Source organism: Anser brachyrhynchus, assembly GCF_964034855.1.
Source record: "Anser brachyrhynchus genome assembly, chromosome: 19".
Lineage (NCBI taxonomy): Eukaryota > Metazoa > Chordata > Aves > Anseriformes > Anatidae > Anser > Anser brachyrhynchus.
The window spans coordinates 9,211,724-9,233,975 of NC_137712.1; the positions used below are offsets into that span (position 1 = coordinate 9,211,724).

At 43.3% G+C, this 22,252-nt stretch overlaps 1 long non-coding RNA gene across 1 annotated transcript in view; it reads right to left on the reverse strand.

Moving 5' to 3' along the window:
• Window positions 1–281: 281 nt before the first annotated feature.
• Window positions 282–22,252, reverse strand: part of LOC308180298 — a 72,561-nt gene continuing 50,590 nt past the window's right edge. The window contains exons 5-9 of the long non-coding RNA XR_013940873.1: window positions 15,232–16,505; window positions 14,252–14,379; window positions 12,530–12,633; window positions 7,018–7,123; window positions 282–6,235 (exon numbers count right to left, since the gene is read on the reverse strand). This is a non-coding gene — a long non-coding RNA (uncharacterized lncRNA). The remainder of the gene's footprint in view (window positions 6,236–7,017; window positions 7,124–12,529; window positions 12,634–14,251; window positions 14,380–15,231; window positions 16,506–22,252) is intronic.

Sequence of the window (22,252 nt, forward strand, 5' to 3'; positions counted from 1 at the left end):
CTGTGAGTACCTGGGAATCCTAAAGGAATGCCCACAGTGCCTGTTCGGATCGACAGCAGCGTTTGTGCCAGGGGAGATCAGCACTCTGTGCTTACTGTACTCACTCTATTTAGATTAATCACGCTGATTCTGTCTGGAAGTCCCAGTGGGAATTAATTAGTGACCTCACTGCCTTGTCCCTTTGGTTACGGAGATCCAGGGCACTCACATCTGGTTTCCATGCTTCAGCCAAGAGGCAAGTGGGAACTTCCCTGTTCAAAGAACAAGAGGATTTAGTTTAAATGCCAAGGACACCTTACCACAAACCGGGATTACTGTCAACTGCACTTACTGCACATTGCTGGGCCCAGATCCATAGGAATTTAGGGACTGAGAGGCCAAGTCCAGACAACCTCTGTTATGAGTAAAGGAAAGGCCCTATGTCTCTTGGGCATGAAAATTTCTGACAGACATTAACCTTAAACTTGGAATTCTGTTCAAAATGGGTTTAAATCCATTTCATCTGATATACAACTATTTGCTAGTCTAAAAATTGTATCCAGTAACTGAAATTAATTTCTGGAGTGCTCTGGATTTTATAGACTAAAAACAATGACTTCATGGTAAAGCAGTATTAGGTATTAGATTCCTGCACGAAATATTACACGATGCCATTTTTGCAATTTCCTCCTTGCTTGATCATGATAACATAGTCCCCCAGGCACTGGAAAGCCAGAGAATATATGCCAAGTGGAGGAGAGGGAAAAGTGAGAGTTGCCAGTAAGACAAAACACAATGAGGGAAACAGTGTTTGGGTGACTGCTGTGTGATAGGGAACATTTTGTCTCCTTTCTTCATCAGTCGTTCATAGTGGCGAAGAGATAATAGTTTTGAAAAGCTTGGAAGCAATTCTTAGAGCTGCTTTGAACCAGCTTCCAAGCGGAGCTTTGCTTGTCTTGTAAACCCCTTCCTCTCTAAAATTTTAAATTCAATAGCAATGACAACAGAAAAATAAGTACCTCCAACTAACCTTCATCATTCAAAAAGTGGACAGAAAGCAGGAAGCATGGCAGTGTGGATTCTATTTAGGTTTAACCCTTTTTCTGCCAACAGTGAAATGCACCGAGGGATTCTACACTCATTTCTGCTCTGACTTGGTGTGACTGATAGTGGTACCAATTTATTCTTCTGCAATGAGGCTACTCGGAAGAAAGAACTAAACCAAAAGCCGAGTGACACAACAGTGCAAGATGTTGACTAGCATTTTTTCTTTCAACTGTTTACAGAGGTAATATGCTCAAGGAAATTACAGCTGGTTAAAATGCAAAATTCCTGTCTATGAGGAAATTTACGCATGGCTCTAGCACACTTCACAGAAGAAAAGGAGCAGTCACTGCCCTGCAGAGTACAGGCTTAATGCACACGCATTTCAAAGCAGCTAACTGGAAATACGTTTGGGGCTGGTGCAGTGTTTTTGCATAATCGTTTATACCAACCCAGTTAGCTGCTGGCATTTCATGGTGCTGCAAAGATACCTTTGGTGAATGCAGATTTATCTGCCATGAAACAATCTTTAACAGCTGTTAGAAGCACTGTCGTTTCTTAGCTGCATGACTCCATAACGCAATAAAATTACAACCTCCATTTTAAAAAAAAAATCCTCTTGATGAAAGATGCACCATAGAAAATGAAACCAGAGAGACTACAGTTCTGTGCCTTGTACTGTTACAAGAAAATGAAGAATCACAAGGCAAATTCTTTCTATATAGCCCCCAGAAGGCATGTCTGTAATACAGAGAAGGCCAGGTATCCTTCTGCCTAGCGGGCAAGATCTCCAAAACCATCTTATAATTCTAACTGCCCAGGTAAAGCCAGTTATGTATCCAGGTGTTTGAGAGGTTCGCTGAGAAATGAGAGGCCTCCAACTCACTCATTTTTAAAGATCTTTAGTACTGTTAAATTATCTCTCCCTGATTCATTTTGGTGTTTCAGAACAAAAGATGTTGAAAAGAAACTGAATGTTGTGGGAGAGTACCAGAACCAAAGTCAGCCCCCCTGTGGATAGCTACCATTAATAATCACCGAGAAGAAGAACCAAGGGGGCAGGAGATTAGAACTCATGCTAAAAGCCGAGAGATAGGTGTCTTCTGAGTCCCTGAGGAGAACTGTCAGGGGCTCCAAGCCTGCAAGCTGGTTCTCCCTAACTCCGATGAAAACCTCCAGCTTGTTTGTTGTTTTGGTACTTCCATCATATTTATCTACAATCTCAGAAAATCTCCAGGTCACCTTGAGATTTTAGATGCATCCAAACTACAATTAGCAAATGCAGCATAAGGTTGATCCATGATGCTCAGTCCCAGCATATCACAGTTTCAAAAGATGATTTTCATCCTGTTGAGGGCAGTTTCCCACAGGAAAATTACAGAGGATACTCTGCTTCTTTTTGCAGCAGCTTCCCAACTTTAAGTTTCCCAGTGGTCTGGGTTTCTGACAGGGAGACGAGGATTAAAAAAAAGAAAAGACCATGCTGAGGAACAGCTACTGGTGGACTGGAAGATAACATATTTGAATGCTCTCACCCACTGACACGAATGCGTACATGGAATATGCTACAGCATGGAGCACGCTTACACTTGATCCTCAAGAAAGTTCCAAGGCTTAGCTGAAGTTCTAGTAAACAAGATGGAGAGAAGGCACATGAGGATTTAAAAACAAGCTCAGACTTGAAGTGACAGTGTAAATTTATACTCTGTTTTCATTCCCTCGGGCTAGTGTATTTTCCTGCATTACTTCCTACTATGCAAGTGAGCAGGTACCTCTGTGCAATGGCACATGTTGGAAGAGGCTTGACTGAATCAGTGGTATGAGAAACTTGCTGGGGATGAGCACATAGCCAAGGGTCAGCATATTCCTAAATCATTAATAAAAGCTTTCCAATTAATCTGCCTCTGCACATGCAGTGATTCAGGCCTGAATGACTCTGGGGAACTCGGAGGGTGAATCACACTTATTCTTTGTTTTCTCTCATTTCTCTTTCAGTGAATCCTCCTGAGAAGGTGTCAGCTCTCCTTCACCTCTGATGGGCCTTTTTGCTGCTCCTGTTGACTGCAGAGGAACTTCAGCAATTCAATTTAACAGGATGGAAAAACTTACTATTTGCAAATATTTATTCAGCTTTGTGATATTATCACAATAATGAGGATGGTTTGAAAGGTTGAGAAAGGTTTTTAAGGTTAAGAAAGGTTTCTGGGCTTGAAACCAAGTTTACATCAAGTAAAGAAATCATTGCTACCTGAACTGGCTCTTGGTTCTTCCCCACCATGGTCTGCCCTGGTGATCGTCCCTGGGGATGCTGCTGAATGGCCTCCCAGAACTTACACCAGCTCCCCTTAGCAGTTCAGAGCCATACACCTCATGTGGCATTAAGTCCATGGAAGAATATTGTATTTTACAGCCACAGGCAACCAACATTATTCCTTGGTTGATACATACAAATTACCTCCTGCGTGGAGAAAACATTAACTTTCAGCTTTATTAGCAAATACACTGAGGAACAGAGATGTTTTCCCAAAGTTTGTCTAATGCATTGTCCACAGAGTAGATGGAGTAAAGATGCTATAGTAATAACAGAAAAATCTGGAATGAAAAAGAAGGCCAGAGAGCCAAATAATAAGCTAGATACCATGTGGAGTGAGAGATGTCAAAAACAAAACTGAGAGTTCCTGCCTTTTTGAGTGTAAAGGGAATTGAGGGTTGGATTTGAATGCCAGGATCTCTGGTACAATTTTGGTTCCTGGTCCCATGAGGTGAAATTGTAGTCATCTGAAATTTTTGGAAGCTGTGGGCGCGGCACTCACCAGGAGCCGGTTCCCAACCAGGGAAATGTGCTCACAGTGTACAGAGTCCAAAAAAGTACACGGCCTGGCATTTCTTTCAGCCTTCATTAGGAATGGAAAAACACCATTTTAATTTGTGAATATAAACAGTTAATGATTTTTCCTTCCACTCTGCGATGTCTATCATTAGCAATTCAGATCTTTAGAGAATTAAAAAAAGTGAACTATTTTGCATTTATATTTAACTGACACACACTGGCAATCTGTAATCAGGAACTCGATATAAAATTATGGAGGGGTTACTTTTTAATCTCACCTCCTGCCTACACACTATTTGAATAAATAAGAGCACCAGAGGGATTTTTTTTTAATTAACTGTTAATCCAAAAGTGCACACTGATAAAATCTTAAAAATGACCAATATTAGTGTTTGGCATTCCTAAAGTGAACACTGCCTTAGTCCAGTCTCGATCCAGCCTTAATCTACATTGTTTTAAGAGTGGGTCTTTAAACACTGCAATTCTATATCCAAAGACAATAACACAGAGCTTATCCTTTACATCGCATTGAAGAAAAGAAATCCTACAGAAACAAAATGCTAAGCAAGAGCATCTTTTTTCTTTTTTTCAAATGACTGATAAACCTGGTAAGGAGAAGTGGAGGGAACAGCATTACATCCAGCAGCAGTTCAGAGCCAACACAGGGCAAAGAACAGAGAACTTCAGACTTGCTCTTGACGGGACCATCCCCACAGCTTGGGGGCTCATTACACAAAGAGGAATTTGTGTGTGTGCTTTAAAGAAGCACATGAGAAAAAATGTCATTGCCTACTCAGGCTCTGGCTGCAGAAATCCTTTCTTTGAACGCAGCCACTTTTAAAGTAAATCAGGAACTATTATAGCAATGTAACATCCAAGTTTAAGAAAGATATGTAACTGCTGGAGTAAATTGCTACTTTACAGGCAATTTATATAGTTTCAATAAAAGTTACAGGGATTGGGGATGCTGGTGTTGAGGGATTTGGCTTCAATCCTTTACCATGAGCATGATGATTTATGTGGACACCAGGCAAACTTTACAATGAGACTGGCTTGGAAGCTGAAATGGTGGAGGGCAACTACTAAAGCTAAAGCAAGCTTCCCACAGCAATGAGGGCTTTACTTGGAGGAATTCCATGAGAAAGCAAAGCGTGGCGAGATCACATCCCAAGCTGAACTGATAGAGGCGAGGGAATCCTTCTACAGCTGGAGGCTGATCTATACATATAAATATGTGAAGTCACAGCTTCCATTAAAGTCTATCCATCACAAGCATCTTGGCATGTGATAACTCCTCTCAGTCTGAGTGATTCATAGAAATGACCCCATTTTCACCAGCAAGGGAGTTTGTGCGAGATCTTAGCATGGAAACTGGCAACACCAAGAGTTTAGCAGAGAGATGGAAATAATGTACCAAGTAGAAAAAAATGTGGGGGAGGATGTGTGCACAAAACAGTTTGGGAGTTTAGGAAAATATCCAGCCTCCCACTAAGTTGCTATGGGGTAATTAATGAAATGTTTCATTCTCTCCAACTTTTCTTCCAACTTCTTCCTCCCCAGGGGCAGGAGCTATCATCAAAGAACGTTTTCATTTGGCTTAGTAGGTTAATAATGATGGATGGTTTAAAAGGAGCAGGCTTGGAACCCATCTCACCTCTTGCTATGAAAATTAATCAGACTACAGTTGGCCAAAATGTAGGTGGAAAGGAACACAAAGCTTCTTTGGTGTCAGCTGGAATACCAGTAAACAATACCGCTCAGTAGAAACATTACAGATAGTAGATAAACTGGGAGCTGATGATGTACTCATCTGCTTCTATTTTACTTGGCCTCGCTGTGTTTTGTGAGCTGATAGATCACCTGCCAGTCTGCTCACACCGTGACACTCCAGCTAGCAGACTATTCAGTTTGAAGCAAGAAACGGGAAGATCAGTTGGAAGAAGTCCAAAGAAAAGCAAGAGGAATTATCAGAGCTCTAGAAAATGTGGCCTGTGATGAAAGATTAAAAGACTTGGTTTATTTAAGTCTGGAGTGGAAAGGCTAAGGAAAGACATGATAACAGTGCTCAAGTATGTGGAAGGTAATTGCAAAAAGAAAAGGAATAAAATATTTACTGAATCTATTGTGATAAGGGCAATAAGTCATAAGTTTAAAGTGCAGCTGAGGAAATTTTGATGAGACTGTAGGGAGTGCACAGGAATAGCTAAGCTGCTGAATAATTTGTGGAGGGAAGCTGTGGATTTCCCAGTGCTGCAGGCTTCTGAGAGCAGGCAGGTCACCCTGCTGTCTGCAGGCAGTAGTTTAGGTATTGGAGACACAGTCTTGAGTCACAGGGGCTGGCGAAACAATTTCTTGTGGTCCCGTTCAGACTTTTTCTACGATCTGTGATAAAAATTTCTTCCATCACTCCAAGTGAAGAATACAGGAAAAGCAAACTCATTAGCAAGAGTTGATGTGGAAAAAACAACTAGATACTTAAAGTCCTAGGGATAGCAATCCCCAGAATGTCTTAATAAAATCATATTTTGTACTGGAGACTGCAACTTAACCATCAGATAAAACAAGTGAAGGGTTATTTGTAGCATGACTAGAGACTGGGGCTAAGGGAAAATTAATGTTCCACTCATTCATTTTGAAAATATTCTCATTAGTAATTGACCCATTTATACTTAGAGGAAAACAGAATGTTCAAATTCCTGGCAGCAAAGCACTTCCCTAGTTGCAGATAAATATTGATATTGGCTTTAAGTCAGTTTACAAAAAGAAATTAAAAGAAAACAACAGCTCCAGTGATGCCTGTCAGGCCTTGAAGCATCGTTTGAGAAAATGGTGAGCGTCATTCTGCAGGACACTAAGTCAAAAGTATTCACTGTTATTATTCTGATTAGAGGCATTCAGGAGAAGGACCCTGCGGAGCTGGGCTGCTCCTGCTGGCAGTCCTCAGCCCCTTGCCCGTCACAAGGAGTACAGCATTTGTGCAAACTCACAAGTATGCATTTTCAGCCTAGTTCACCAGGGCTGCACTCTGTGAGTGCTTACATCTTCAGGACTGATACTTGCGCTTTGCCAGGGCATTTGGTGGAAATCGAGGGTATAAATACAGGGCCAAATGTGGAGAAAATGCCTGAGAGGAATAAGGGGATCAACACCTATGCTATAAATACCTTCCTGCAGTCCCTCGGTCGGAGCACTCCAGATCCAGTCACACAACATCTGTGTCCTAATGCACCATCTCAGGGAGCTTAATGGTGTGAAATGGTATGGAGATGCCTGGAAAGAAATAGTGAATCGTAATAGTTTCCTTCATTTGTGCTTAGACATCTGTGGCTTGGCTTATATGGGTTTGGACCTCAGACTGTGATTATGCTTGCAGGCAAGACGGTGGGCTGAGCCTGAGTAAGGTTTACATGGGTACTTGATCTTTTATATCTCCTCCCTCACCCATAACCTAGTTAGCAGCTTTTCAGAAGCCAGTTTCTTCCAGCAAGCTGTATAGTAAACAGTCCTTCCAGCACACAATGTTCCTCTTCTCTACCGGAAAATAAATAATAACAAATTCTACTACTATTACTACCACTAATAATAATAATAATAATTCTTATGCTTTGTAATTTCTCTTCCCAGAGCAACTTCTGTCCAATTTCTGACTCTGTCCTACTGCTGGGTGTTTGTTTCATTTAATCACTTTTTCACTGAACTCTAACCTTCGTGCCCACAACAGTCCTTTTCCCTGAGATGAGAAGCCAGAAGATCCTACGCACTCTCAAAAGCAAATGAGCCATAGTTATCAGCAGAAGCCAACAGGTAACTGGTAGCTGCCAGGCTGCAGATGTGCTGGCTGAGCTGTGCTCCCATCTCCCTTTCACAGGAGATGGGGTCCACCTCCAAAAATACTGGTCCTCTAGAGAATTTAAATGCACAGATTTTTTAGCATGAATTCACTTTAAACCAAGGAAAAGGCTATGAAAGCACATTTCAGCCAAGGGCACAAAGATCCCTGGGCTCCGTATTCATCCTGAGGTGATTATTTTGTGCATTTTTTTTAATTTTTTTGCTAGTGCACTGGCACTTCATTTATCTTTTCGGAATATTTGGCAGCTTTCAATTCTAAGCATGATACGTGAAATAGCTGCAAAGAAAATAGAAATGGCTTAAATTATTCACAAACTAATTGCAAACTAATGCCAAGTCCTTAATCAGTGACGTCTCATATTCTGTGCTCACCTTCATTCTTTTTTTCTGTTGGGGAAGGCCCGGATTTCCTGCCAGGGGCAGATGTCAGAAAACATGACAAAAATGCCCATTTACCAGGTACAAAGACATGCTATCTGCAGATCTGACATGGACTTGCTGTTATGTCTTGGAAAAGTCAATTGCCTGCCTGTGCCTCAGTTTCCCCATTGGTTGTATGGCAATAATAGCACAGCACTACCTCTGTAAACCAGTGTGTATTTCTCTGACATACATTTGTCTGACATGTATTCTGTCAAAACCAGTAAGAGTCTGGATGTCTTGAAAGGACATGAAGTGCTGTTAAAGGTGCACAACTGGCTACCTGACCTGTAGATAGTTTACCTAACCTTCCAGCCACCAATACACAGATGATTTGTCCTGATCCTTGGGGACACTGATACTCAGGATTTTCCACTAATCACCACTATAAGGTTAGCTCAGAAAGTCATTATGTGAGCAGGAAACTACATCAGACCTTCTGGCTAATGTCCTTAACTGCCTTTTGCTTTTTTTAGTGTTCTGACCGGATGTGTGGAGGAGAAGACAGTTTGGAAAGACAGAGCAGGACAGCACATGAGGGAGGCAGGGGCAGTCAGGAGACAAGGGTTTTGCTTTCCTGCTGCATCGCCTGACCTCACATACATCGCCCAACCTCTGCCTCCGCTCCCACTCCTTGGTGCATAGCTATCGGACAGCTCTTCCCAGTGTGGGCAGCCACAAAGCTCGCACTGGGGCTCAGGGACATTAAAGTCGAGGAGGACTGCTAGATTACCTACTCCAGCATTTTGTGTTGGCCGGGCCATTGCATTGAAACAAATAATTTATGTTTGTTTAAAATATCTCTTCCAGAAAGGCATCCGGGCTTTCTCTGAAAACATCCATCAACACAGAAGTTCTCATGCAAAGTTCTTCAGCTTCGTATCTGTTTGCTGCTTCTCTCCTTGCTGGATAACTGAGCTGCTCAGCATGGCCTAGGATTTTTTTTTTCCAGGAAGGTACTTACGTAACATATTTACTTCACCTCTCAATATTCTCTTTTGCCAATAAAACATATTTAACCAATTTATGTTCTTGTTCCGAAGTGTTTTCTCAGCCTTCATGGCAATTCTGTACCTTCCTTTACATATTTTCCCACTTCCTACAGCACCAGAACAATGTGCCACAGCAGGACGGTTTTGCAGTAGATGCGATGGCCGAAGACATAAGTGAGGCAGGCTTTGTGGAGAGAAATCTTACACTTTACTTTATTAGAAAAACTGACTTAGAAGGAAAAGTTTTCATGTACATGCTATTCTTTGGTTTTCGGGTCCTAGACTACTGACATACAGAGGAACTGAATCACCCTTTCAGTCCCACTGTTGATCCCCTTACTCATAACCAAGAACTGTATTAACTTGCCTCGTCTCTGTGAGAGACGCTGACAGACATTTGGGCTGGCTTATCTGCTCTGGCCCTTGCTTTCCACCAGTCACTACAGATACCCGAGGCACCATGCTCTTGACTTTTGTTGTGACCTTCAATAGTCTTAATGTAAACCAATAATAAATAAAGGATGGGAGAAAGGCTCTTTAAAGACTGGTCCGGCTCTTCAAAGGGGGAAAGTTTGTCTTAGCAGAAAAGTAAGATATATTTGAAAGATTTTAAAATGTGTACTGAAGACAATTGTTTTGGCCTGAAAGATGACATGAAATTCTGCTGTCTAAAGCTGTCATGTCATCTGTGGTTGTTAATCTCTTCTGGAGCTCCCTGAAACACATTTTAATCTCTGGCATGCCCAATATTCCCTGGTGTTATTCTCCAAACATCACTTTTTTCCTTCTGATTCATCCTTGGACTTCTAGTTGAAACTAAAAATGGTTGTGCTCTGCATGAGACAAGCTGCTGTGCAATGTGGAGCAAGTCCCAAGTGTTGGTTTGAAACGTCCAAACAATGAAGCAACGAGTGATGTTGGGAGCTCACAGGAGAGGAGACAGGGCCTCCACCACCACTGACCAATACCCTCAGTGCTTTTCTCTATGACCTGTAGCACAGAAGAGATACTTCTGTAAATGGAGTTGGTCAAGGGTATCTGCTTAAGGAGAACCTCCCCCATTTAAGAATTAAGAAAGGAACTAATTCTCCCAATTGAATGATGTTTCGGATCCTATTACTGTTTTTTTTTAATTCAGCCACTGTCAGGAGGATATAACTGATGTAGCTCCACTGTATAGTTATGTATGGGCATCACAGCATCATGTTCAAGCTAACAAACTGATCCAAAACCGTGCGCCCTGAGAATATGGTGCAGAGACTCAGAAAACTGATCAGCAGCTGATAAACTAAGGAATCTCACAAGAATCATCCCAAAGGCATCCATCACTTTGGCAAAAATCTGATTGTACAGGCTTTGGGGAAAATATTTTTCCTTACAGAGAACGTAAAAAGCAACAGGGACAGAAAAAATGGTGAGTTTGGGGTTTTGTTTTGTTGTATTCTCAGTCTAGGGACAAAGTTTTGATCTGTCTAAACCAGTTCATTTATTACTACTATGAAGATGAACTGAAAGATTTTCTCTCTTTCCTAGGCTAACTTGGCGTGTTTCTTCTCTGACTCCTGACATGCTGCATTTAATTGCCACATCGGTATATTTCTGCAAATGTGACTGCTCACTCAGAACTCCGTCCTAAGCACTGGAAAACTCCTGCAGCCTGAGAAATATAGTTAATAGGATCCATCTGCTTTGGAGACATTTTTGATTCCTATGATTTACTCGTTAATTTTCTCTTCTCTAATTACACACAAACGTTAGTGGGGGGAACTGGAAGAAGAGAAACAGGGAGAAAAAAAGAGCCAGCTGGTAGGGACCGACTGCACTTCGTGTTGCAGGCACTAGCCGGCGTGATCCCCACAGTCATTGCAACACAGCCTGGTCCCCGGCTCTCTCAGAGACGGATTGTGAAATGAGGAATCTTTTTCAAGAAAAATAGCAAAAGGGAGAATCCTGATAGATGAGGGTGAATTGTGCCCTAAATCTAAAGGTATTCTCAATGGGCTAGGTGTTGTTACAACTATTAGTATTGTTATAAGGCTCTGAATGAATGGCCCAACCCTCACCAATTCAGACCCATGCACCAAGACCTGGATGGGGAAGAGGATATTTAAGCAACAAGAAAAAGCAAAGTTATCCAGCAAAGAGGTGAGCCAGAGAGGCAGCACTAGCCCCTGTGTGCCCCGTGCCCCTGCAGAGACGTGCTCCCTCCTGCTGCCCCCTGCCAGGCCAGCAACCTGCCCCACACGGCTGCAGCTTCGCAGGGTGGCACAGCACAGCCCGGTGCCATGGGGGATCATTTAGACACTCCAAGTGTTTGATGCGTTTTGGAGTGGGGAATCATCTCACATCTAGTCCCCAGGACCCTAAATCTAATTTAGACTGACACAATTGCCCATGCCTGTGCTGGCAGCTCCCTGGCCGGGGCTGTATGCAGAGGATGGTCAGCAGCCCGGGGGGCATCTGGCACAGAGAATCACAACATTTTCAAGCAGTTGCTTCAAGGGTCCAGCAAATTAGTTGTACAGCCTGTTTCAGACAGACCTAAGTTCTGCCTGTGCTCCACGAGGGACGCAAACTGACTCTGGAAATATCTGTTCGCCTGCCCTGACCCACCGCTGTGCAGGTATCATGCAGTATGTCACCAGCTCCACACAGCACCTGCGGCACCTCTCTGACTCCTTTCCTGCCTGAGCTTCTCAGAAATGGCAAGCAAACCGCACACAGGCAAAATCTGAACATGTGCAGCAACGTGAATGCTGTGGTTTGACTTTCCACAATGGCAGGGTTTTGCCTCACACTCACTTGCTGTTCCTTTGAGCTCTGCATTTAGTTATTTCTTGTTTTTACCTTTCCTGGCTCCACTACTGAGGGACCTCCACAGCCCCGCGCAAGGCCCGGGGTCACCCACAGCTGCTGTCCCCGAGGGGCTGCTTGAAGCCAGGAATTTGAGAAAAGCTGAATTACCTAAACCTGAACCTGCTGCTGCCGTTCTTGGAGTTAAGGCTAATTCCTGAGGGCACCACTCAACTTCATAAAACCTTTACAGGCACAGAACAAGATGGAGAAGGAAAACAGTCACCAGAAGAAATCATTTCTCTGTTTTCTCAACTTATAAAGGTGTTACCCATGCATTTCTAAAAGGTGCTGGGTAGCTCTGATAACCTTCATTTTGTCAAGATGAAACAGTGAAATAACCAATCTAAGGACCGGACACACCAAGAAGCTGCTGTGTCAGCTGGTTTGCACCCCAAAGGAGAGGTAGGTAACCCACAAAGGTTTCCTCAGATTACTCTCACATTCCAGCAAGCACAGAGCCAGACGTCATCCTGTATCTTGCTTTCTTGAAAGGAATGGAGACACCTCATTTCCATGGAGATCAAACACAGTTAGGTACTGAAATACCTGACCTCACCTGTGAAGTCTGCAGCTGAACCTAGGTATGAACCGACTCTTCCCCAGCACCATTACCAGTGAAACATCCTCCCTTTGCTAGCTCTGAAAGCATTACAATGGCATCTGGAAAAGAAAGGCAACAATCTGCGGAAGTCTGTGTGATTTTAGGTTACTAATAAAAATATGTGATAAATTCACTTCAGATTATTAGCCACATTGTTTATGTGAGATAGCCATTAAAAGAGATAGATAAAAAAGAAAAAAAAAGTTTTGTATTCAGAACTCTTTTCCTGGCTTTATGTTGTTTACATTTTAGATGTTATCCTCCAATATTTTATTGTTAATTTTATTATTTCCAATTTTTAAATTCCACCAGCAACAAACCAAGACGGACCACACAGGCTGCATTTCTGCAAACTCCATTTAAACCATTCTGCCTCCAGTTCTGAAATCCAAAAAGCTGACGAATTCCTCTCATAGCCCTACTCCTGATTTTTAACAACCTCCCCGTGATGCAGGTGTGAACTACGAAGGTGTTTGATGTCACGGGTTTACGAGGCCGTGATTAATAGGCCAGGCAGAACTGCAGGACCCAGGAACGCTGCCTGGCTCCCAGGCCCCGGGTCTGGGCCTAGGCACTGGCAAAGCTCCAGCGCTGTGACAGGACCAAGTCTCGACCCTGCTCAGCCCTTCCTGCACTTCACTTTCCACGAGAAGAAACCCAAGCCTGTACGCTTAGAAATGCTCTGGAGTGTGCCTGAACAGGCCCCTGGTGAGGACAAGAAATGCAGTTTATTGCAGGGCACCGAACAGAGGCAGCCATACAGTCACATAATCAGGGTATAAGTGACATTAACACCATTTCCTCGGGTCTGCATTTCAACACTTCCTCTTCCATCCAAGGGAGAGGTGAGGGCAGGCTGTCTAGACACAAATTAGCACATACTCATGGCTCTACCTCAGTGGCACAGACTCGTACGTACTGCCATACAGTTGCAGAAAGTACAGGCCAAGGCAGGGAGCAGGAGCCAGATGCTGACCTCATTCATGCCATTTCTCACCCGTATCACCTGGGGCCTCTCTACAGGCCCTGGTTTGGTGCATGACAGGAATTTTGAGCTCTGGAGTCATCGGTGGCTCTGACATGTGGCTGACAGCGATGCCAGCAAGGAGATCTTCCCTGCTGCCCTCTGCCTTGATAATTGGTTGATTGCTTGGGTAGAAAAAGTCAAACCTTTCACACCTTCTTTTACAGAAATCTCTTGCCCAGAGGTCTCGTAGATTTTCTATAATAGGTACTGAAAACATTTTGGCTCTATCCATTCTAGTAGCCAATGTGTTTTCAATCCCGCCTGAGGGGGAGTGGATGTATTTTTGACAAGTGTTGTTAATAATGAGTCATTTTCTAGTGCAGACAGTCTCTTGGGTTTTAACCTATAGCTTTCTTTTTCACCCCACTTAGTTCTTCCCACGTGCAAAGTCATTTGGCTCTGCAGAAGCCCTGTCATGGTTATTTATGTACTCTGGACCTTTGTTTATTCCTCATCTCTCTCCTAGCACAGCTTGGTTCTGTATGGGAGTATCCCCAGCCAGAAAGCAAAACACTTCAAAGAAAAGACACCATTATCTTTTTCCTCCTCCTCCTGTATGAGCTCCCTAGGTGGACTTTGCAAAGTCTGCACAGTTCTTGGCAAGGCACCAGATCAGTAGGAATATAAAAAAACACAGACTTCATACTTACTACATCTTTGTGACATGAAAGTACCTGATTTTCAGTGTTATATTTTCTCCTTATGTTTTCATTCTTCCATTTGCATATGGAGAATTTGAGCTTGGAGGAGGATCTGAAACTCGTGTCATCTACAGTCACTGTAAGAAATACAGCACTATCTGGAAACTGCACATGTTCACACCCTGCATCCCACAGCCAGATACAAACATCTCTCTGCAGAAGATGCAGTCCATTTGGTGCCCTCATCAGGAGCATTTCCACTGCCCTAATACTTGAGGCAAGTGGGGTGATGCTCATTCTCCCCTTGGAAGCACACCTCAGGTCTGAAGGCTCTCTTGTTTATTTAAAGCAGCATATCGAGACAAAGGCTGTATTAGACACTCTGGGTGGGTACAGTGCCTAAAACAACAGAGTTGCAATTTCTGATGGGATCTGGGTGTTTCTACACTATAAATAACAAATAGCAATTATAACACAGGCATTTACAGAAATATATACCCATATATATACATATATACTTTATTTCCTCAACATTTTTTCTTAGTTACTTTTTGGCAGTGCACTCGGCAAGGAAAAACACAATTAGAAATGCCCTGTATTGTGCCAAGAATGTTAAACAGTGTAATGAGTTTCTTTGTATATATGTGGTATTTCACTGCTGTTCTTTACTGAATTGAATGACCTGACTAATATTTTTTCATCAGTCCTTACAGGCAAGTCTAGTGCTTTCACTCTCTGAGTAGCAGTTGGATTTTAAGAGCTGGAAGACTCAAATCATATTTCCGACATTAGGTATTAATTGCCCATCTGTGGTTAGGTGCCTGTGGGTTAAGGCAACGTAATTCCTTGTTACTGAATGAAATATCTGTCACTGCCACAGACTGAACTGTGATCTCAAACAGTTTAAATCTTCTACAGAAGATAGAGCACAACACCATACCCATAACTGCTACAGACAAGCAGAACACTGAAGAACAAACAACACTCACCTAGAGCGTGTATCATGGTTCCTGCTTTTTTGCATTATGTGACCAAATGAGCATAGTCCCCACGAAGCTGTGAGAGGACTACACTGCACTGGAGATAGCTCACGGTTCAGAAATGACTGCAGCTTTGAGCAGGCTCTCCCCTGCTGTCTAGAGTTTGAAGACCGCAGTGAAAATGAATGCAGGTCAGTGAGTCAGTTGCTTGAATTTCTTCTGTTAACCAGTTATGGGAACGTCCACACACTTCAAGGCTTCACTTTGCACAATTTCCCCACTAAAAATTGCAGAACTTGCCTTGCACACTAGTGGTGGTGTAGATACAACTGTGAAGATGGTATATTTCCTTACTTCGCAACAGGAGACATCATAGAGTGTGGCTACTTCTTCTTTACTTTGAAATTGTAGCATGACAAGAGAACATTAGTGCTGTATGTCTCCATTTTGGAGATGAGGTTTTCTTTTGAAATGTTGTTGTAACCCCTCAGCCTCAGGAGAGGATGCCTAGTTTGTTCTACGGATGCCTGTGCTCCAGCTTCTCCTTGGCTGCTTATACACTATCCTTTGTGTAGGCACCGAGCTCACTCCTGCAACACATTGAGTGCCTCCTTGGAGGTGCTGATAGCTCCATCGTTTCACTGTCTGCGATGGGAGGGAAACGGTGCAGCTGAATGTTTATGGTGCCATAAAAACCAACAACAGTAATGAGGTGGTGACACGAGCAATACAATCTCTGCACCACTCCCAAGCTGTGCCTCTGTTCAGCGGATTCATCATCACTGCCTCTCTCACATGGCACTCCCCCAACTCTCTGGAAGGAAATCCTCAACAATCATTTTATTAACAAGGAACAAAGTACCAGCTTAGAGATGAAGGTGCTAATTGTGGCACATCAGCAGCCAGAAGAAACAATTCCTCTAGGATCACACACATTAATCTTCTGTGGCTGCCGGTCAGAGTGAGAGGCATTCCCATAGTGGTGATGACAGCTGCTATTAAGACAGCAAAACACTCTGCAAGCATGGCCATTAATGCTGCCAGCCAGGAAGCTGGGGATTCACATCTCTGTCAGATCTCAGTCTCTGACAGTTGCTTGTTGGTTAAGCATGAGGTGATAGAATAGAACATCTTGCTGGAAGGAAAAGAGATGTAATGGCTTTCCATGCACGGACTGCTGCACTGGTGAAAGAGCGGCTTGGTTAAGCAGCACAGGCCTGACTGGGTCACACTTTCTGTTCCAAAGCAACTCCATGATGCTGTCTTGAGGTTTTTTGACAGTGCTGTTGAAGATAAAATATAAGGATAAAGTATTATAATATTAATAGGATAACAGATAAATATTGCTATTTTTATGATTTGGCTGCTGGAACAGGGATGTGCCTCAATTGTGCATCTCAGCAGTGAATATTTTCAGCAAAAGAGCTCTGCCTGCTTGTGTTTACACCCTGCCCTCACCAACTGGCATTTGAACATCACAGAAGCGGTGTTCAGAAACAATTTCTGGGGGATCTAGTCCAGTCTCCCATTTGGCTATCGGACTATTGCCAGCACTAGATCAGGGCAGCCAACGCTGGAAGCCCCAGGGTGCAGCTACGGCACAGTCTATCTGGTAACCTGCTCGTTGCTGCACTGTCTTGCTAGTGGAGGTGTTTTCTGCAAGGCCCAGTGTGAATATAGAATCATAGATATCAATATCCTAACCCGTAACTTGTAGCTGAAGCACATTGAAAGTGAAGTAACCAAGGACAGCAGATTTGGTCACCCAGCTCTGCGCGTGTACTTACTTGAAACGCAGGACCTCAGACCCAACTCCCATGTACTCCTTCTTGCACTTCTCAGCGATCCTTAGAAAGGCAAATGGGTGACTCAGCCCTGCAGGCTGGCAGAAATTTATGCCTGGGAGAACAGCCTTTCCAATTCCGTCCAAATTTCGTGACCCTTCCTAGGGACAAATACCTCCCCTCCTCCCCACCCCAGGGCCTGACAGTGTTCCTTAAACTCATGACAAGGTTTAGGACTCTGTCACTGGTTTTTCAAGCTCCACCAGCAAAACTGAAAACATAGCCAATCTCTTCCTTTGCAAAACTTCCAGTTAGGCATATTCTGTGACAAGGTGTTGGTGTTAAGTGAGGAAAGAGCCCAGACTGCTATGCCAGGTGCCAAGGCACATTGGGGATGCAACAATAGCTCAGCCACAGTGTGCACAAAGACAGTACAAGTCGGCTGGAATCAAAGCGTGTTCCTTCCCTGAGCTGGCAGCTTACCTCCATCTCCTTCTGCAAGACCCTGACTGACCTCAACACCGAATGAGCCCCTGCCCCAGCTCCCTCATTTGGTCTATCCATCTCTTGCTCTGAGACACAAACAGGCTTTCTTGTGAATTAGAGGTTCCAAGAAGAAGAGAAACTTGCTGCATCAGTCAAATTCCTGCACTTTTCCTTTTCTAACTTGTAGCTGGGCAAACATCCATAGAGTCCAGTAGCTAGACAGCAAAAAGAAGTAGGGAAAAAGAAAGGTGGAAAAAAAGACAGAAAATGTATGAGTTAAAGTTACGAAATGGAGAACAGAGGATAAAGTCTGGCAAAGTGAGGAAGGGAATAGGAATAAAGAGGGAAGATAAGGGGACAAGAAGAAGCTTTGAGAAAAGTGGCATATAGCTTCTGCCTGGACAGCAACCATAGATTTAGATTTCACTATTAAAAAAGGGAATCAATGGCTGGCCCCGAGCCTCACGCTGGCAGCCTCCGCTATTCTGATCTCAGGACCAGCATCTGTCAGCAATTTTCAAGAGGAACCATTAGAAATCACAATGTTTAATAGTTTGTCTTGGCCCCCTGGAATTTTACCACCCCCATCAGCTACTGAAAAAAAAAAAGCAGGGGGTTGAAAGGAGGAGTGGGGAGGAGAGTGGAAGAGGAGAAGGGAAAACAAAATGGTACTTGTACGGTTCAATGCGTGCCTCTCCCTTTTCCCCTGCTTATATGCCACATCCGCAGAGGTGATATATAGATGGTGGTTTTGGCCTCATTCCTGTGTGCTCTAACAACACGGATGCTGGTTTCGAGGAGAGCCCCGGGCTGGCTGGAAATTCCCGCTGCAGGCGGCCCTGCTGGGGAGCCTTCCCGGAAGCAGAACAGACCCGGAGATTTACAGCGCTCTGCAAAGCAAATTGTTCCTGACACTCCTGACACAGAGTGACTTGTGGGCATCTCTCACATAAATCCAACAGAAAGAGAGATGTAGCGCTTCCCAGAAGTGGTTCAGTCACACAGCTACCACCAGACGATTTATTCCATCTGTTCTTCTCCCCGGATCTCTAAATAGCGAACCACAAAAGGCAGTGTGGGGAGCGGGGAGAGGCAGGAGCACTTTCTCAGAGCACTTCGCCAGCCCTGGGCATGTGCAGAGTGTGGTGGTCAGCCCCGGAGAGGGCACCTGACAGGCACAATAAAAAGATTTTTAAATAAAGCATCTTAAGGGCTGGTCCTGCTTGGCACCAATGTAACCAGTGTAACAAAACTGAATGAAGGAAAACAAATCATTGCAACGAGGTTTGAATGCTTTTCTACATTTCTGCAGTGGCAGAAGTGTGAATCGAAACCACTGTGCTGAAGGAGTGACTTACATAGCAGCTAAAGGACAGGCTGTGATGCTGGGAAGGAACCCAGTAACTCAGAAGCACCAGAATCAGGCGTCTCTGGTTCATTTTTCTCTAAGTGCTGCCTAAATCCAGCCCCCAATTTAAAGCTTTTAAATGTAAAGGCACACAAAAGACTGCAGGGAGTTTCAGGTTCGGATCCGAACTCTGATGATGCTTCAAATTCTGTAATGAGCTCAGCACAACCTGTATACTTCCTAGGAGGTGAGACAGGTTTGTGTCCACCAAGCTTATGCAGCATGAACTTCACGCTCTTGTACTTGTGTTAAGCATACAGCGTAGCTAGGAAGCATTTCCCTTCTGCACCTCCTGCTTTATACAGAACTTGCCCTTTCCCTGCAGTGTCAGAGCTAGCAATACCCAGAGAGAGGCCGTGCAGGAGATACGCCGGTAATCCTGGCCTCAGTCACATCCCAGAGCTGCCCAGTTTATTAAGCCTACAACTAGAGTGGGAGGCAGGAAGGAATTTTGTGAGATTTTTGAAGTGAGATTTTTAAGGAGGGAGCAGTAGGGTGCTTTTACTCTCCTTGGTGGCATAGGACATAGCCGTGCCTTGGGGTTACTTGGAAGTTTTATCTGACAAATTCCTTGACGCGGCGCTAAGGCCCTTGTGCTCTCTCCTATGCCATGATCTGGTTATAACTATTGGCCTTTAACGATGTGATTTATGTTTCATGGCTTTGGGAGGTATTTTGTGGTTTACAGAGACTCAAGGACCAGCTGGACCTTGCCAGTCCTGTGCTTTGCCAGACTGAGGAGACAGCGTACTTGTAGGAGTTAGGCTGAGCCCATAGCACTAGCTGTGATCGATGGAGGAGAACATGGACTTTGACTTCGCATCCCCAGAGACAGCGAACTGTACCTCAAGTCCATGTTCCTCTTCAGCAATTAAATGCATTTGCCCACAGACCCTCTGACTTTTCAGTGACATTTTGCTAAGAAATGGCTAGATACAGAGATTTGAAAAGTTGCTCCGGGGCAGAAGGCCACGTTACCAGTGTAATTGTTTGATTTACACTTCCTGCACAAAGAATCCTGCTGCAGTTTGCAGATGACCCCCAGGACCCCTGCCTAGCATCTCTCCTGACCTCAGAAGAGGTGAACACCTTCATCAGCTAGCGGGACAGATTGAGCAAGGAGTGAAAGAAAGACCCTGGGGAAAGATCTCTCAGTCTGTGCTTAGTTTACAGAGACTTAAAAATCTTCCAAACAGACAAACGCCAAGTGAGTTTTAAAACCTTCCAAACAGAGAGAGCTCAATGAGTTTTTCAGATCCCCTGGACACTTGAATCATGTGCAAACACAATGTGACTTGCAACATTTCATAGCCCAAATTCCAGCAACACCATATAACAAAATCCACTTTTATATAATATTTCCACACCAGGGACAGGGTGACAGACAAGTGACAGGGCAGATAAGTTTAATAAGACCATTAAGCAGTCAGCACTGTCTTGGCTATGAGATCTTGATTTGTCTACACATGAAACATTCATGACATTTGGAGTCTAGCTGAGTTATAGAAAAATGTCTATGGTAGGCCAAATTACACTTGGCTACCTTTAACCTTGGACTAGGTTTCCACACAGAGAAGAGAGGAAGCTGTAGGTACCAGACTATTTTAAGCTACTGAAGAGATAACCTCCCATTTTATACATTTAATTCACATTTGAAAGATTCCACCATGTTTTATTACTTAGCCCTATCTCTATTTTCATCACCAATTAGCTAATCAAGTCATTCTTTAATCTTTTTTTTCTTTTTCACTGAAAGAAAAAAAAAAAGTCTCCTGGCTAACATGATTTAAGATTTTAGAAAGGAACAGAGGAATCTTAGCATCTGTTTTCACATTGCCTTGACAGGGACAGACCTCAATTAAGCATCTTATTAAATGTGTCTCCTCCTGCTTTATATCAAGTCTCAGTGCTTTTGCTGAAAGTTAAAAATGTGCACACATGCTAACCACAGACTTCAAGTCCAAAGGTGGCGGAGCTGTCAATAAAGTAAGCGGTACAGATTAGCTGGAAAGAAGATGGATCACGGAAACTAAAAGAGATTGTGGCAGCTTGGCTAGTATCTAGGAACACTTTAGATCCAAGTATATTTGGACATCTACCGGGGGAAGTTATCTAGCACAAAATATTCTCAAAATCAGAGCCAACAACTTTTAAATTCATTTGATGCTTTTTCCATGTTGTTCATTTTGCCATAACTGGCTGACTTGATTGATGATGCCCTTTTAGTACTCTTGCAGGTACCTCTGACATCCCAGGCCCTTCCCACTGCTACAGTTAGGGCAATTTAAGTTATATGCAAGAATCAATCAGCCTATTTGGACACACGAAGAAGTAAAAAAGTAAATAATAAAAAATAATCTTGAGTTTTCCAGAATGATTTTCTCTCTTCAAAATGCTCAAAAACATTTGCAAAAGACTCGTATAAACACAAAGCTTGTTTTTCTAGACCAAATCCCTGTGCCTGCTACAGTCTGTTCACTGATTGCCCTTGAGCTAGACCCTCAGCTACCACAAACCAGCTTGCACTAAGGAAGTCAGTAAAGCAGCATTGCTTTACACCAGGAAAAGATCTGGTCCGTCACGTTCTTCCTGTACAAATTCCTGTTTGTTCAAATTGTTTAGATGTCAGAAATGCCTGCCTTCTCTCTTAGAAGTATGCAATACCTGAAGAGTTTACAGTTTCTTGTCGTGCATAAACTTCTCTCTCCCTTTCGAGTCGTAAATGTTTGATGCCTTCCAGCATCTCATCTCTGTAATCAACTCAGAGAACATTTTTGGATAATGCTGTCATATTTCCTAAAACAAGTAATTCAGAGCAGCAGACAAATTAATTTACTTTAGAATTGATTAATTTACTTTGTCTTGATTTCAGCACAGCAATGCATATCAGTGTGAGCCCAGAGATGAAGGCTGGCTATATGCAGCATTCCTTGCTGGGTACAACGGAGTGATTTCTTTGGAATTTCTTTAACTTTTCTTCCTCAGAACCACTTACTGAAACTTTTGTTATGAAGCAGATCTTTCTTTGTTTCTGTGAATTTAAAACAGAGACCTTAAAGAAGAGAAACAAACTTGAACCAGAAGTCAGCAGACGGAAGATATATTTTCATCTAAGTGCCGAGTCACTGAGAGGAGTCCAGGAAAAGCAGGTGTATCTCTTTTCATGAGCATTCAAGTAAATGATAACCATGCTTTGGAACAGAAGGCATGCTCCACATGGCTGGAACTGATGCCTGCAGAGTGTCATGAGTTGAGTTTTTGACCTCCCTGCATCATCAAGACCAAGCATTTCATTGTGTTTAAGGAAATTAAGCTCAAAACATCACTGGAATTCAGGGATGTTAGTTAAGCC